The following is a 14,349-nucleotide window of genomic DNA, read 5'->3' as shown; positions in this document are numbered from 1 at the left end:
AGGAAGCATTTGCTGGAAAAATTTTCCATGACCTAGGTTTGTTTCAAACCGTCTTATCGCAGTACAGGAAAAGGGAAGTGATGCAGAGGGGAAGCGTTTGTGTACAAATTTAGCGCTTTTGCCTCCCAGTTGACTTCTGTGGCGGAGGGAAGACAGAAGAGTCCGAAACCAGATGACTACGACTATTATTCCTACGCGAATACTCTGCAGTGCATGATAGTCATGGATGAACAGTAAGTTTTTTAATATTATACTGTATACATACAGAGTTTTCCAACAGTAACACACAAATACAATTAAAACTGAATGAGAAGATAACCGACAAAAAGCTCTGATACTTCAAGCCTTGTATTTAGATAGGGATATTTTTATGTAAACAAAAATTTTTGCGACTATTTTTGTTCGAGTTACGTCGCCATCGACAACATTTTAAAATGACACACCCTATAGGTCTAGTTAGAGATATCTAGTTTTTACAAACCGCGGATTTGCGAAATACGGGTTTTCAGCTGATAAAAGTAAAAGTTTTTATAATTTAAGCACAGATCAGGATGTCATAAGCTTAAACTTGTGAAATAAAACGAAATTTTGTGTAGGGAAAAGGTTGGTAAAATTGTAATACTAATAATACTATGATAGTACTCTTTGAATTTTTTTTTACAATTTTACTGAGCGAGAGAAGGGCCGGTTTTGTGTAGAAACTTGTCCACGAACATTCCCTTAATACGTTGACGCAAAAAGCCGATCTTCTTCTCGCTCAGTAAAATTGTAAAAAAATTCTCAAAAAGAACTATCATAATATTATTGGTATCACGATATTACCAACCTTTACCCTATACTTGAAAGAATTGTTTTAGAACGAATTTATTCGAAATTAATGTTTTTGAAGATAAACTTTGATTTTTTTTTACGAAATGTTAATTTAAAGTGCCGAAAGATTCATATTTACAAGGTGGGTCAAAAGTCGCTTTCCCCAATATTCGTTCTTAGGTTTCATACTTGTACACATATACAGATGTCATAACTTGAATAAACTAATAGCTGATGTAGTAAGTGCTGGGTTGGCAACCATGTTCACGCGTGAACTGTTTTTCCGATGTCATGTCTTGTTATGTATTTGTTGTGTTGGGTTGCGTCTGTACGTAATAATTGCTAGCCTCCTGCATTCGACATGAAGCCGATCCTGACTTTTGGAAAACAATTCTATGGACTGATGAAGACACATTTAAGTTAAACGACAAAGTGAACCGACACAATTGTGTTTAGTGGGCCAGTGAAAATCCAAATGAAATTATCTCGAAAGAATTAAACACTCCAGTGTGGCTGCTTGGGATGGCGTTAAGAGTGAGTTATGTTCTACCATCTGTAAATCAGTGTTTAAGCTTTGTGAATTGTGTATCGAGAAACAGGACCTCCATTTTGAAGAAAATCTATAAAGGAATTTGTAGTCAAATGTAAATTGAATGTAATTAAATGCAAGGAAGTGTTTGGGGAAAGCGACTTTTAACCCAACCTGAATGTAAAATTTTTTAATGTAATATTCAAACCCTATTTCAATACAGAATTTTCAATCTAATATTCAAACCGGAATTCAAGTTACTTTATCTTTAATAATAATAGAATAGAAATAGCCTGAATGCTTCGTGGTGCCTATTAGTTTACAGTAGTTCACAAACAGAATTGGAAACTGTTTATTTGGTTTATTTTGCGGCATTTTATCTACTGCTATGGTTATCTAGCGTCTGAGTGAGATGAAAGTGATAATGCCGGTGAAATGAGTCCAGGGTCCAGCGCCGAAAGTTACCCAGCATTTGCTCGTAATGGGTTGAGGGAAACCCCCGGAAAAAAACCTCAACCAGGTAACCTGTCCATGGATTTGAAGCCTGGTCGCTCGTTCCACGGTCAGACGTGCTACCGTTACGGTAGACTATGACACATATTTCTCCACAATGTAAGTGCCGATAGAAAACTAAGCATTGTTAAAATGAAAAAAGAACCTTAACATTCCCTTGATGATAGAAACGTCTTAGACTTAGTATGAATATACAGTAATGTATTTTGCGCGACGAGAGTCAAAAAGTTGTATCTTGTAGTGGGAATTAATTCCAAATTTATGTTTCTTGCGCGAAATAACATCGAAATTAAGCAACATTTCATAACGAAATTTAACATTTTTATTCATCTTAAATAGAATCAATCATCATTTGTTTTACACAGAAGCATTATTGTCATGGTTACTATGGTAACAATTTTATTATTGATAAATTTTGTAATCCTTGTGTTATGAAAGGAGTTTTATTAACTGACTAGCCGTACCCGTGCGCTCCGCTGCACCTGTTAGAAATAAATATAATGTAATTACATAATTAAAATAGGACTTTTGATCCAGGGAACAACTTTTACAACAGCGCAAGATAATCTGCTTCGCTCATTACCCAATTTTTCTTGCATTGCATTTATTGCATATATATTTTATGTATTTTAACACGAATCAATTGAGCATACTTAAAATCTGAATTATAAAATAATGGATTGCTAAGCTAACGTACTATTACTGCATACTAAATCAATACACTCTCGTTGTTCGTTAATTCTCTGAGATTAAAATGAGTGTACATAAATATTATTTTAAGAAATACAGAAAACGAATGTACAAAATAGCCTATCAAATTTTCTGTGCATAAGAAGCTATTTTAATCTTACCTGTCCTCGATTTACTCAGACGTTACTGTAATAACATTATAGCATTATGTCTATCTAGAGAAACTACACTTTCCAATGGTGAAATAATAATTAATTATACAAATCAGTTAATTTAGCTTCTGATATTACTTCATACAAACACAGAAACATTCTCTGTAGGCTATGTTTAAAAGCTTTCGATTGTTGATGTCCAAGGCCCCTGTTTCGATTGTTGTTGTCCAAGGCCCCTTATAGACGAAGCCATTTGTTCTTAATTCATTGCACCGTCTTAGATGGCGTTATTTTAATTTTAAAACTCATTTATCTCATTAAATATCAGTCCTATCAAAATTGTGTAAAGAGTAAAACTTATCGGAAATCATTTTTAAAGAAACTTTTGTTATGTAACATTTTTCACAAAAATCAATAATAAGCGAGATATTTCGATTTAATTCAGGCCCCCTTATAACCCCCCTTTTAAATAAAGTATTTTGAATGCCATATAGCCTAAAATCTAAGTTACAACGAACTTAATTTATATTCCAATTTTCATATAAATCGGTTCAGACATTATCGCGTGAAAAGGTAACAAACATACAGACAGACATACAAACAAAAATTTCAAAAATGCGATTTTCGGTTTCAGGTTGGTTAATTATATATGTTAGGACCAATTATTTTTGGAAAATCGAAAATTACCAGAAAAATTTCGGCTACAGATTTATTATTAGTATAGATTATATTGTCTCTTTAGAAGCAAAACACATTAAGTAAAAAATATTACTTCTGAATAAAAAGGTGTATATAATTTATATAATGTAAGTGTATATAGTTAGAACTGGAAAATTAAATACACATTACAGAAAAACAACTTACTAAATATAATATTTTGAAGATTCAGTTTTGTTAAGATGTTTCAAAACATAGTTTTCTCAGAGGCAATATTTTTTACTTAATGTGTTTTGCTTGTAAGCCAAGGAAATTTAGTCCTAGTGACACGATGTTGAACTACGCTATCTCTATATTAAAGATCTATATTCCGACCTAATGTAAAATTTGATGTCACGGCATGAGTTATTTCATTACATACTGTATGTGCTTACTAGAATTATTATGACAGTGCTGAAATAATAGGATTAATTAATAAGGACTTGCTATTACAGTAGCCGCAGTAAGTGTGTCGTTAGCTGAATTCAAACCGCACATCCATCTAAGAGACGGAATTGTTATCCCTTATCTCAGTGTTCATCCGGCACTGAGTTTGCTTTTCTTTTTTCTCGTCTATAGGACAAGAAGATCGTTGACCCGTTTGTTCCCACTAGTTGCGTTTCATAACCTCACTAAACTGAATCTTAGTCGACAATTTTTTCACACGGCAAAATATCCGACTTCAAACAGGATTTCCGGACTCTTGACCACCAACAAGAAACTTGTAGTTTAGGCTTATTAACACATTCAAAGAATTTTAGTATACATCTTCTTCTATCTATGATGTTATAACTTAAGTTTGATAGTTCTGGGTTTGCAGCGAAGTGGAAAATGTATATAGTCCGGATCAGCTTCTTAATACCCTAAGGGTGAAACCCAACCATTTCCCCCCCCCCCATTACTACATATGTTAGTGGATTATGGTGATTTTCTAGTTTGAAGGTTGAATTTTCTTATGCCAACTTCGTTTCGAATTTCGATACTGAGATATACTACAACTAGTAGTGATTTTCTAACTGTAATGTTGGCAACAGGAACAGCTGTTGTACTACAGTCCATGAGGATTTACTTGTCTAGTCCCTTTTAGAAAGAGAAAGAATACTCACCATCTCTCTCTACCCTCATTTATGGTGACGGCGGTATGGTCGACACTCCTTCCAGCGACCAGGAGTTAGCAGCGGCGGCACTCTCTTCCTCTTCAAATTCTGACTCCTCTCCGCCAGAAAGTTCCTCGTCCGTGTCCGTGTCATCCAAATTTATTACGAATCGATCGCTAATTTCGTCTACTAGTCCGTCCTTCTCCCAATAAAATTGTTCGACTTTTTCCACGTGTTCACAGGCCTTTCTCCAATTATCTTCCGTCACTTTTGCAAGAGCGCTCTCAAACAACAATTTCATATCTTTACTTTTGAACGAAATATTACGCTTCGCAACGTCATTTTTAACCTGCCCCCATATTAATTCGATCGCGTTTAAATCACAATGGTATGGTGGCTGTCTCACTACAGTATGGGAGTGCATTGTCGCAATTTGGTCGATTTCGTATGTTTTGAAATTATCTTTTTTAGTTTTTACAAGTTCATATAATACAGGTTTCGTGGATCGTAAATCAAATTCAATGTTATTGTTACGAAGCCAGGACTGCATTTCAGATTTCGGTGTTGATGAAATTGGTGCGTTATTGAGTTCTGTTGAATGATAGGGGGCATTGTCCATTACAATGATGCTATTGAGAGGAATGTTTGGTAATAATTGATTAATGAACCAGTTCTTAAATACAGTGCTGTCCATCTCCTCGTGGTAGTCTTTAGTTGATTTAGATTTGAAAGTTAGAAGCGCGTTTGGAATGAAACCTGTCGAACATCCGGCGTGTAAAATAATAAACCGTTGACCTTTTCCTATTGGGGTTTGAAGTGGGAAGTCAATTTCGTGATCATCGCTTTTCCAAACTTTGCTTTTCGTATGGTTCACATTAACCCAAGTTTCGTCTAGATAAACAACGGCGCGTCCAGTGGCGCGTAATTCTTTCATTTTTCTTAAGAATTTAAATCTCTTTAAAATAACATCTGACCTTTCCATTAAAAATTTTCTGCCTTGAGTATTTTTAACATACCTAAATTTCATTTTTTTAAGAATTTCTCTCAAACTCCATATGCTTCCAGTGAATAAGCTTTCCTTAATTAATGCGTCATTTATATCCTTCAAACTAGGCAAAAAATCAGTCCGATACAAAGAATAAAATTCTCGTCTTATAGCGGCGGCAGAAAATGAGTCAATTGCAGTTTTCTGAGGGGTCCTGTTTGGGCGTTTCTTTCCTGGAGTTCGCAGAACACTTCCACTTTCTAGTGCCTCCCTTTGTTTTTTTAAAATCCTGCTAACACTACGAGACGATATACCTGTCGCTGCAGCAGTTCTTTCGATAACACTCGACACAGATATTGTTTGCTTTCCGCGTTTCAGTGCCTCATATTCTTCAGTAAAGAATTTGTGTACATTAATAACCATGTTCATACTGTCCGACTTCAAGGCTTTCCCGCGTTTTCCCATATTGCCTACCATGATTATTAAAAACAAGAGCACAACACACATTACAATGTTTAAGATAACAGGGAAACCATGCAATTCCGAAAACATTTTGTTTAAATTGTGAATTATTGTATATTATATTATATTATATTATATTATATTATATTATATTATATTATATTATATTAAATTGACACAACGAGACACACACTTACTTCACTATTCACTAAACACTACTGAATAAATGAACTCGAACAACGCCAAGACGCCACTGAGAGACCCACTAATTGGATTTGCAAAAGTGTGTTCTAGAAGGGCCAAGGGAGAAGGAGGGAAGGGAATTCCAAGAATTCTACAAAAGAAAACCTTTCCCCCCTTACATCTGTTGACAGTCGATAGACAAGGACCGCAGACAAGGATAGTAGAAATCACGCCAACTTAACCCTCATGCACTGTAGATTTCTGAGCCGATTACTGGAAGCTAGTGAAATTCGAACATATTGATAATTAAGTAATATCAGTATTATATTAATACGTAATAGTTATTTTATGTGTTGTGTTGCGGTTAGAAGTCAAGATTATAGTAAAATAAATGTAAATAAATTACATGCACTTGGGTGATCGATAAAAATGCGCACGGAGACAGCAATTGAAGAGTCCACTGCAAGAATGATGGATGTCATTTGGAATACATTTTGCAGGAGAAGCAATTGAAAGTTTGAAATGCTTAGCGCTCAAAGCCTAACTGTGATTTTCCGATCATTACTGGACAATGACTATCAGTGTTAATGCCATGTAACTCTCTATGAACATTCTATACGTGGTTCAGTCATTAAGTTCTAATACTGAGCGCATAGTGGCATTGTGGTGCACTATAGCGCATAGGTGGCGCCATGGTATGATACCTTGTCAGTTAGTCTCTCGACCCAACAAGAGACAGTTGAGTGCATGCACTGTAAGCAGAACTACGGTCTTTGTTGTGACGGTGATTTGAATGCGCGCGTCGGAACTCGAGTATGTTGCAGTTTGAGCAACGGGCAAACGTCACGTTCTGTCAGAAATTAGGCGGAACTGCTATAACCGATCATAACTGGAGACGAAACATGGCGTTTCCTTTACGATCCGCAACTGAAGCGACAATCCGCCACCTGGAAAACGCCATTATTTCCACGACAGAAAAATCCGCAACAAGACAGGTCAAAAGGCAAGGTGATGCTTTAACAGTTTTTTTTTCAAATGGAATTGTTCACATAGAATTCATCCCACAAGGTGCAACTGTAGACAAGATCCTCTACAAAGAGATTCTTGGCCGTTTAAGCAATTCAATTCGACGTAAGCGTCCTGAACTTTGGCATAGGAAGAATTGGCAGTTGCTAAACGACAACGCCCCTGCACATCGCTCCATCCTTGTCCAAGAGGAACTTGCAAGGCAACAGATCGCTGTTTTGCCACACCCTCCGTACTCACCTGATCTCGCACCATGCGATTTTTTTTTCCTCTTTCCCTTCATGAAATCAATCCTACGAGGGCGTAATTTTTATGCGGCCGAAAAGCTCATGACTGCCACAAGAGAAGCCGTACGGCACCTTCCTGCCAACATCTTTCAGCGGTGCTTCCAGCAGCTACACCAACGTTGGCAGACGTGCATAGCGGCCAACAGCGACTATATTGAGGGAGGATGTCGATCTGTTTAAGTGTACGCCGTATCACGCGGCATCTTCTGAGACATCCAGATTCTTGTGGGTGCCTACCCTTCAGGCGTCAGTGTCAGAACTTAATGACTGTACCACGTATGTCTTAAGCTATGCATTGACAGTCTTGGTTCATTTTCGACAAGAAAGTGACATCCATCATTCTTGCAGTGGACTCTTCAAATATAACTAGAGTAGCAAAATTATTAGGAGTGCTTAAGTAAGTATTCTTAAGCATACATTTCAAAGTGGTATTCTGATTTCGGAGTTTGTACTGATCATTTTAAGTGATCAAACAAACTACATTTTTAGGTTAGGTCTCGTGAATCGTAAACTGTTTAGTCAAGGCAATGGATTTCATGTTGTCAAACAAAATATATGTTAATATTAGATCATATGAATCTACTAATTTACAACATAATATGCAAGAGATCCAGGAGGAAAATATAGGCCTATTCTTTCACAAATTATTGAACAATATTTGAACAAAAGACATAAATATGTATTGTAATATTATTTTTGTTATCTTTTATATTATTTTGTAGTTTATTCATTTATATGATTTCATCCTTTCATTTTCAATTACAATTACTTTTAATTGTCATTATTTTATGTACTTTAATCATTCATTTTATTTTGTCTATTCAATGTCAATAATAATAATAATAATAATAATAATAATAATAATAATAATAATAAACCGGCAAATCATCTATCCTAGGTTCAATTTGAGGGTAAGAAAGCATTACTGAACTGCATAGGACTATGCCCCTCAATTTTAAATACTATGAGATTTCTTTATCAAGAGATAGATTTCTTTAAGACTCCGCAAATGCTGGACCTCGTTACCACAGTTATGCCCATTAAATCTCAGAGTAAGATCTGACATCTGTATTCGACAGAGCTATAAGGAGGAACAGGCCATCACGTTTGGCACCATATGTTCGCACATTCTGGCACGGTTAGTGAAACTGAATATCACTGAAACTGCAGCCAAGTACTGTATCTGAAGCCAGAACTGCAGTTTACACAATCGTTCAGGTTGTTAAGTTCAGCTGAAATGTCGACAAAGAGATGTCAGTCATATATTGGCTGCTATGTACAGCGTCATTTATTTTGCATGGTAGCTGCGCAGATATAGGATGATCAACAGTGAAAATGCAAGACATCCATATTAGAAATTTTAACTCAAGATTCTCTTATAATTCAGTACAATGTTGTGATTACTATATTTTTCTGCTTATGCAGAAGACGTGTTACTAGGTAACAGAAGATATCAAACACAGTTCAGAGCTCTAGTTAACAAAACAAAAGATGAATAATTTCAAGGGAAAAATTGTTCCGGGGCCGGGTATCGATCCCGGGACCTCTGGTTGAACGTACCAGCGCTCTACCACTGAGCTACCCGGGAACTCCACCCGACACCGTCTCAACTTTTCCCTTTATATCCACACAACTCGCGTGGGCTGACGAAACGCCAGAGACCCACAACGAGTGCACACAATCTCTGTGTGACTTGGAATTGTGGTTTTCTGTTAACGAACACAGTAACGTATATATTATGCAAATCTAGTCTTTCAGGTGAAGCTCCCTGCAAAGCAGATTTGAATAATTTCAAGGGAAAAAACAACGAGTGCACACAATCTCGGTGTGACTTGGAATTGTGGTTTTCTGTTAACGAACACAGTAACGAATATATTATGCAAATCTAGTCTTTCAGGTGAAGCTCCCTGTAAAGCAGATTTGAATAATTTCAAGGGAAAAAACAACGAGTGCACACAATCTCTGTGTGACTTGGAATTGTGGTTTTCTGTTAACGAACACAGTAACGTATATATTATGCAAATCTAGTCTTTCAGGTGAAGCTCCCTGTAAAGCAGATTTGAATAATTTCAAGGGGGTCTCTGGCGTTTCGTCAGCCCACGCGAGTTGTATGGATATAAAGGGAAAAGTTGAGACGGTGTCGGGTAGAGTTCCCGGGTAGCTCAGTGGTAGAGCGCTGGTACGTTCAACCAGAGGTCCCGGGATCGATACCCGGCCCCGGAACAATTTTTCCCTTGAAATTATTCAAATCTGCTTTACAGGGAGCTTCACCTGAAAGACTAGATTAGCAAAACAAAAGATATTTGTTTAAAAATCAATGTTTCTATAGAGCATTTCACATTAAGAAGAAAGCATTGGTTTTATGGGCCTTGCCTAGTACATTGTAAAAGCTATAATGGTAGGTAGTTGTTTCTATGGCAACTGGTCATTTGATGTAATAGCTCCATATGTTCAATGTTTTTTTTTTCTTAACGTGAAACCCTCTATAGAACTAAAATAAACATCAAGATATTAAGTGGGCAGCTTTAAATACTTCGGATGTACTATAACTACTTATTTCTATCCCTCATCATAGAATGTCCTTACACTCATCCCCCTATACTGTAGAAATACCTCGCCTCTGGAATTCGTTACCTAATGACGCCAGGGACTGCCGGACTTTATCACAATTCAAAATTAAATTGGAAAATTTTGTCTTATTTAATGCTTTTTTAGGTATTGCTAGGAGTTTTGATTTGTGTGTTTTTTTTTTTACTCTAGATTAAAATTGCAAGTTTCTTGTTTAGGCCTATGCTAGTTAATTAGTTAGGATACAATTATTTACGATACATAACCACTCATTTAAAGTTTGTGTGACTGCAACCTGTGTATATTTTTGTGTGGCTTTACTTTGTTTATAGTGTATTTTTTCCCCTTTTCATTTCTATTATTGTATTTGTATTTCTGGTGGTGTGGAAGAGAAGGCCTGATGGCCTTAACTACACCACTACACCACTACTAACAATACCATCCCATCGCACCTCCTCATACTCATCTTCTTTCACAATAGCCCTGCCAAGAGTCTGGAATTCGCTACCTGCTAGCATCAGGGACTGTCGAAATAAAATTGAATTCAAACGAAAACTTACTAGGCACTTGGTCAGTAATTGATTTCTTGTAAATAGTTTCTTTAATCTATCACAAAATATTTCAATATTCAGTAATTTCATCACTATACAATTTTGTTATTCTAGATTTAATTTGTAATTCAGTAAATATAAAATATTCTTTGTTTCTCTATGATAAATTATCTAGCTTTAATTATTCAGGTAATCTTTTCGTACTTTGATTTTATTGTAATTGTAAATTTAATACTAATTGTAATATTATTTGTAATTGTAATTGTAAATTTAATACTAATTGTAATTTTATTGTTGATATTGTAGTTGGAATCTCCTGGTAGAGGGGCAGAGAATGCCTGACGGCCTTATCTCTACCAGGTTAAATAAATAAATACTACTAATAATACTACTAAATAAATAAATAAATAAATAAATAAATAAATAAATAAACAGTAACATGAACTGCTGCAAACAAAAGTAAATGGTAAAATAACTATCAAGGAGTATTATGCGGGAATCGCGGAAGGACATAATGATAAGGATAATAATAAGGAAGTAAATTTATCACTATTAAAGAAGTCAACTAAAATAACATTGCAGGATTACGAATTTCATAGAATCTACGAATCTTTGCTGCATAACGTACCTTAAAATACATTATGATTAAAGAGAGAAACATAACCTCATTCGATGAATGAAATACGAAGATAACCAGCTGTTTCATGTTATGGCGTAGTGTGTTTATTGATATGACGTCACTAGTAGCGATTCATTGGTAATGCACAATAAATCAATCAATCAATCATCAATTTAGGGGATTTCAAAACCTAAGACGTTTTTAGTCTCATTCACGATATATCGCCCTTCTTCTCTGTTCCCTGCATCTTCTTGTCGTCCTCCCACTGTACAAAGATTATCATATACTTGGTCCTGCCAACGGAGGCGAGGTCTACCAGGTCTCGTACATCTTGGAGAATAGTCGAAAGCTTTTCGTTGAAGAGAGCCTTCATCACGCCGTAGAACGTGTTCATGCCAACGTAGTCTTCGACTTTTTATTAAGGCTATTATGTCCGGATCTTTATAAATATCCCTTAGTTCCCTGTTGTTCAAAATTCTCCAAGTGTTATTTTCTTGAATGGGACCAAAAATCTTCCTCAAGATTTAGTTCTCAAAAGTAAAAAGGGATTTTGTTGTTGTTGTTTTTTTTATATCAAAGTTTCACAGCAATATATGAGAGTTGGTAGGATCATTGTTTTATAGCATCTTCATTTTGATAATCTAGAAAGTAGTTTGGAACTAAGCAATTTATGAAGGGAGTAGTAATACTTATTTGCCGTAACGAGTCTATGTTCAGTTTCTTTCCCAAATAAGCCTGTTTCATTAATTATACTTCGCAAGTATTTAAATTCAGTAACTTTTTGAAACTCGCATTGGTAATGTACAACACACTTTAATTCTTTCGTGGAACAGAAAGATACAACTCCATACTTTACATCTTTCATCAATAATTTGTATTGTATACCTTTGCGGAATAGATCCCTGAACGAGTAGTGTAAACTTTTGTCCATGTGTCCAACCTTGGAAACGTTCCGAGTTTTTTGTGTACAATAATTCGAGCTGCACACCTCTGATGTAAACAGAGAACGCAACCCACGCAGCAGACAACACTGGGAGAGCGGAGCCGTTTGGATCCAGTTTAGGGAAACCTGGTGCGCGGTGTTAAGGTCAGGTTTGTGAAACTTCCTCAAGAATGTGGGATCTGGGTCATTTCGCTCTCCACGTGCGATTGTGACGACCGCCCCTTCCTTCTTCCGCGGGCTCCTCCCCTCCCGACACGGACTATAGCGCTCTCAGTTTGCAGGTAGACGTCCACCTGTTGCTGCAGCCACGACCGGTGAGTACCGCAAAGCACACTGCGTCCCTCCTATTTGTGCGAGATCGTGCGTATTTGCTTGGTTTCCGCACAAAACCAATCCGCGGAAAGTGTAAAATTCCACATTCATTATTCACAACCTAACACACATAACAATTTCCCTCTTCTTACCGCTTAAGCGCGATATTCATTTTACTGCTTTAGGCTTTTAACATATTATTTTTAGATACTTTTAACATAGTTATAATTATAAATTGGAAATTTACCGCTGCAATTTCACCTCAATTGTACTGTCAATTATTGTTTTTAAATATTTACAAAAATTAAGTAAACTCTACAACTCCACTAAAGTTACTGCATTCGTGATGCAAGTAACATTAAGGAAGCCGTGAAAAAATCAACAAGATTCCAGACTCATCATAGACTGGGGGGAAAAAAAAGACAGACGTATATCACGGCCTGCTGAAGTATAGTAAACACAGAAAACATTTTATAGCAACAATGTTGAAGAAAGATAATTTGGTTTTCCGAAGTTGCCGTCATTGAACAGAAACCAACATGGAGATTTCATTGCAACTAATTAGAAATTCGTCTTTCAGGTATGTAATAAACGATCTTCGCACAAAATAATGTACGATACACGAGCGGTATGTTTGTTTTCATGTTCTCGGAAATTAAAAAAGCTCAACTACGTTTCGCTTTTTCAATCTTTTCCTCGACCATGAAAACGTCAACATAACGCTGTTGTAACGTATATTACTATACCGTTTGTTTTAAGTTCGCATTTATAGACTGCGGGGGAGGGGGGGAACAGACGTATATCACGGCCTGCTGGAGTATAGTAAATACAGAAAACATTTTAAAGCAACAATGTTGAAGATAGATATTTTTGTTTTACAAATTTGCCTCATTGAACAGAAACCAAGATGGAGATTTCATTGCAACTAATTAGAAATTCCTCTTTCAGGCATGTAATAAACGATCTTCGCACAAAATAATGTACGATACACGAGCGGTATATTTTCTTTCAATTCTCTGAAATTAAAGAAGCTCAACTACGTTTCGCTTTTTCAAACTTTTCCTCGAACATGAAACCTTCAACATACCGCTCTTGTAATGCATATTACTATTACATATCAATTTAATGTGACTAGACGTCCCGTTTTCAATAGGACAGTCATTTTTTTTTATCTTTCGTCCCGGTGTCCCGACAATTCTTGTTGGATCGTCCATTAGTTCCGTTTTGCTGGAAATTGAAAAAGAGGACCGATTTTCATTTTTTTTAGACGTGGGAAATAAAAAATAATTCTTGAACATGTATTGTAATATCCCCAAGAGGCTACAAGACTAAGGTCCGGTTTCTCCAACCTTTGTTAAATTATAGCAGTGTGTTATTCCATTTTAACTGTAAACTTAACAGTTGAAGCATTTCTTCAACTACTGTTAGCACTAACAGGCTGTTAAAACCTATGTTAATTTAACTGCCCAATTTCATGCAGTTAAATCATTTAACTCTCTGTTAGCATAGAAGTGTCCAATATGGCTGGTGCGTTAGATGCTGAACTTATATATCTGGATTATTTAGAAAATGATATCCATGAATACATAAACAGAGCGGATGATTTCTGTGATTTGACAGACCAGAAGTTCATACAAAGATATAGGCTATTTTCTGCCAAGCCTTACTTTTCTCTTTCAACTTAGATCCGTTTGTTTGTTTATTCTCAATAATTGGTTTATACTGAGAAATTATTTCCAGCAGAAGGCTTCTCTCGAACGAAGAGAAATTGGTCCCATGATTTCTCTTTGTTCCAGTGTTTTCGATTTCACAACAATAATACCAATACGCCGATCCACGCTATTGTGATACAGACGACGGAAAGAGGCAGAAATGAAACTTGAGAGAATAGAAAGACTTCTATCCTCTCTGAATCAATCAACGGAA

At 36.1% G+C, this 14,349-nt stretch overlaps 1 protein-coding gene across 2 annotated transcripts in view; it reads left to right on the top strand.

The window, feature by feature from the left end:
• LOC138713142 (proton-coupled amino acid transporter-like protein CG1139) overlaps window positions 1–14,349 on the top strand; it is a 210,296-nt gene that overhangs the window by 84,040 nt on the left and 111,907 nt on the right. The window contains exon 1 of one of the 2 annotated variants that reach the window (XM_069844959.1): window positions 116–233. The exons of the other annotated variant lie outside the window; for it this stretch is intronic. The gene's annotated coding sequence lies outside the window, so the exon portion shown is untranslated. Of the gene's footprint in view, window positions 1–115; window positions 234–14,349 lie in introns of those variants that run through there. 2 annotated transcript variants of the gene reach the window in all.

Source organism: Periplaneta americana, chromosome 14 (assembly GCF_040183065.1).
Source record: "Periplaneta americana isolate PAMFEO1 chromosome 14, P.americana_PAMFEO1_priV1, whole genome shotgun sequence".
Taxonomy (NCBI): Eukaryota; Metazoa; Arthropoda; class Insecta; order Blattodea; family Blattidae; genus Periplaneta; species Periplaneta americana.
This window is presented reverse-complemented; position numbering and strand designations above follow the sequence as displayed.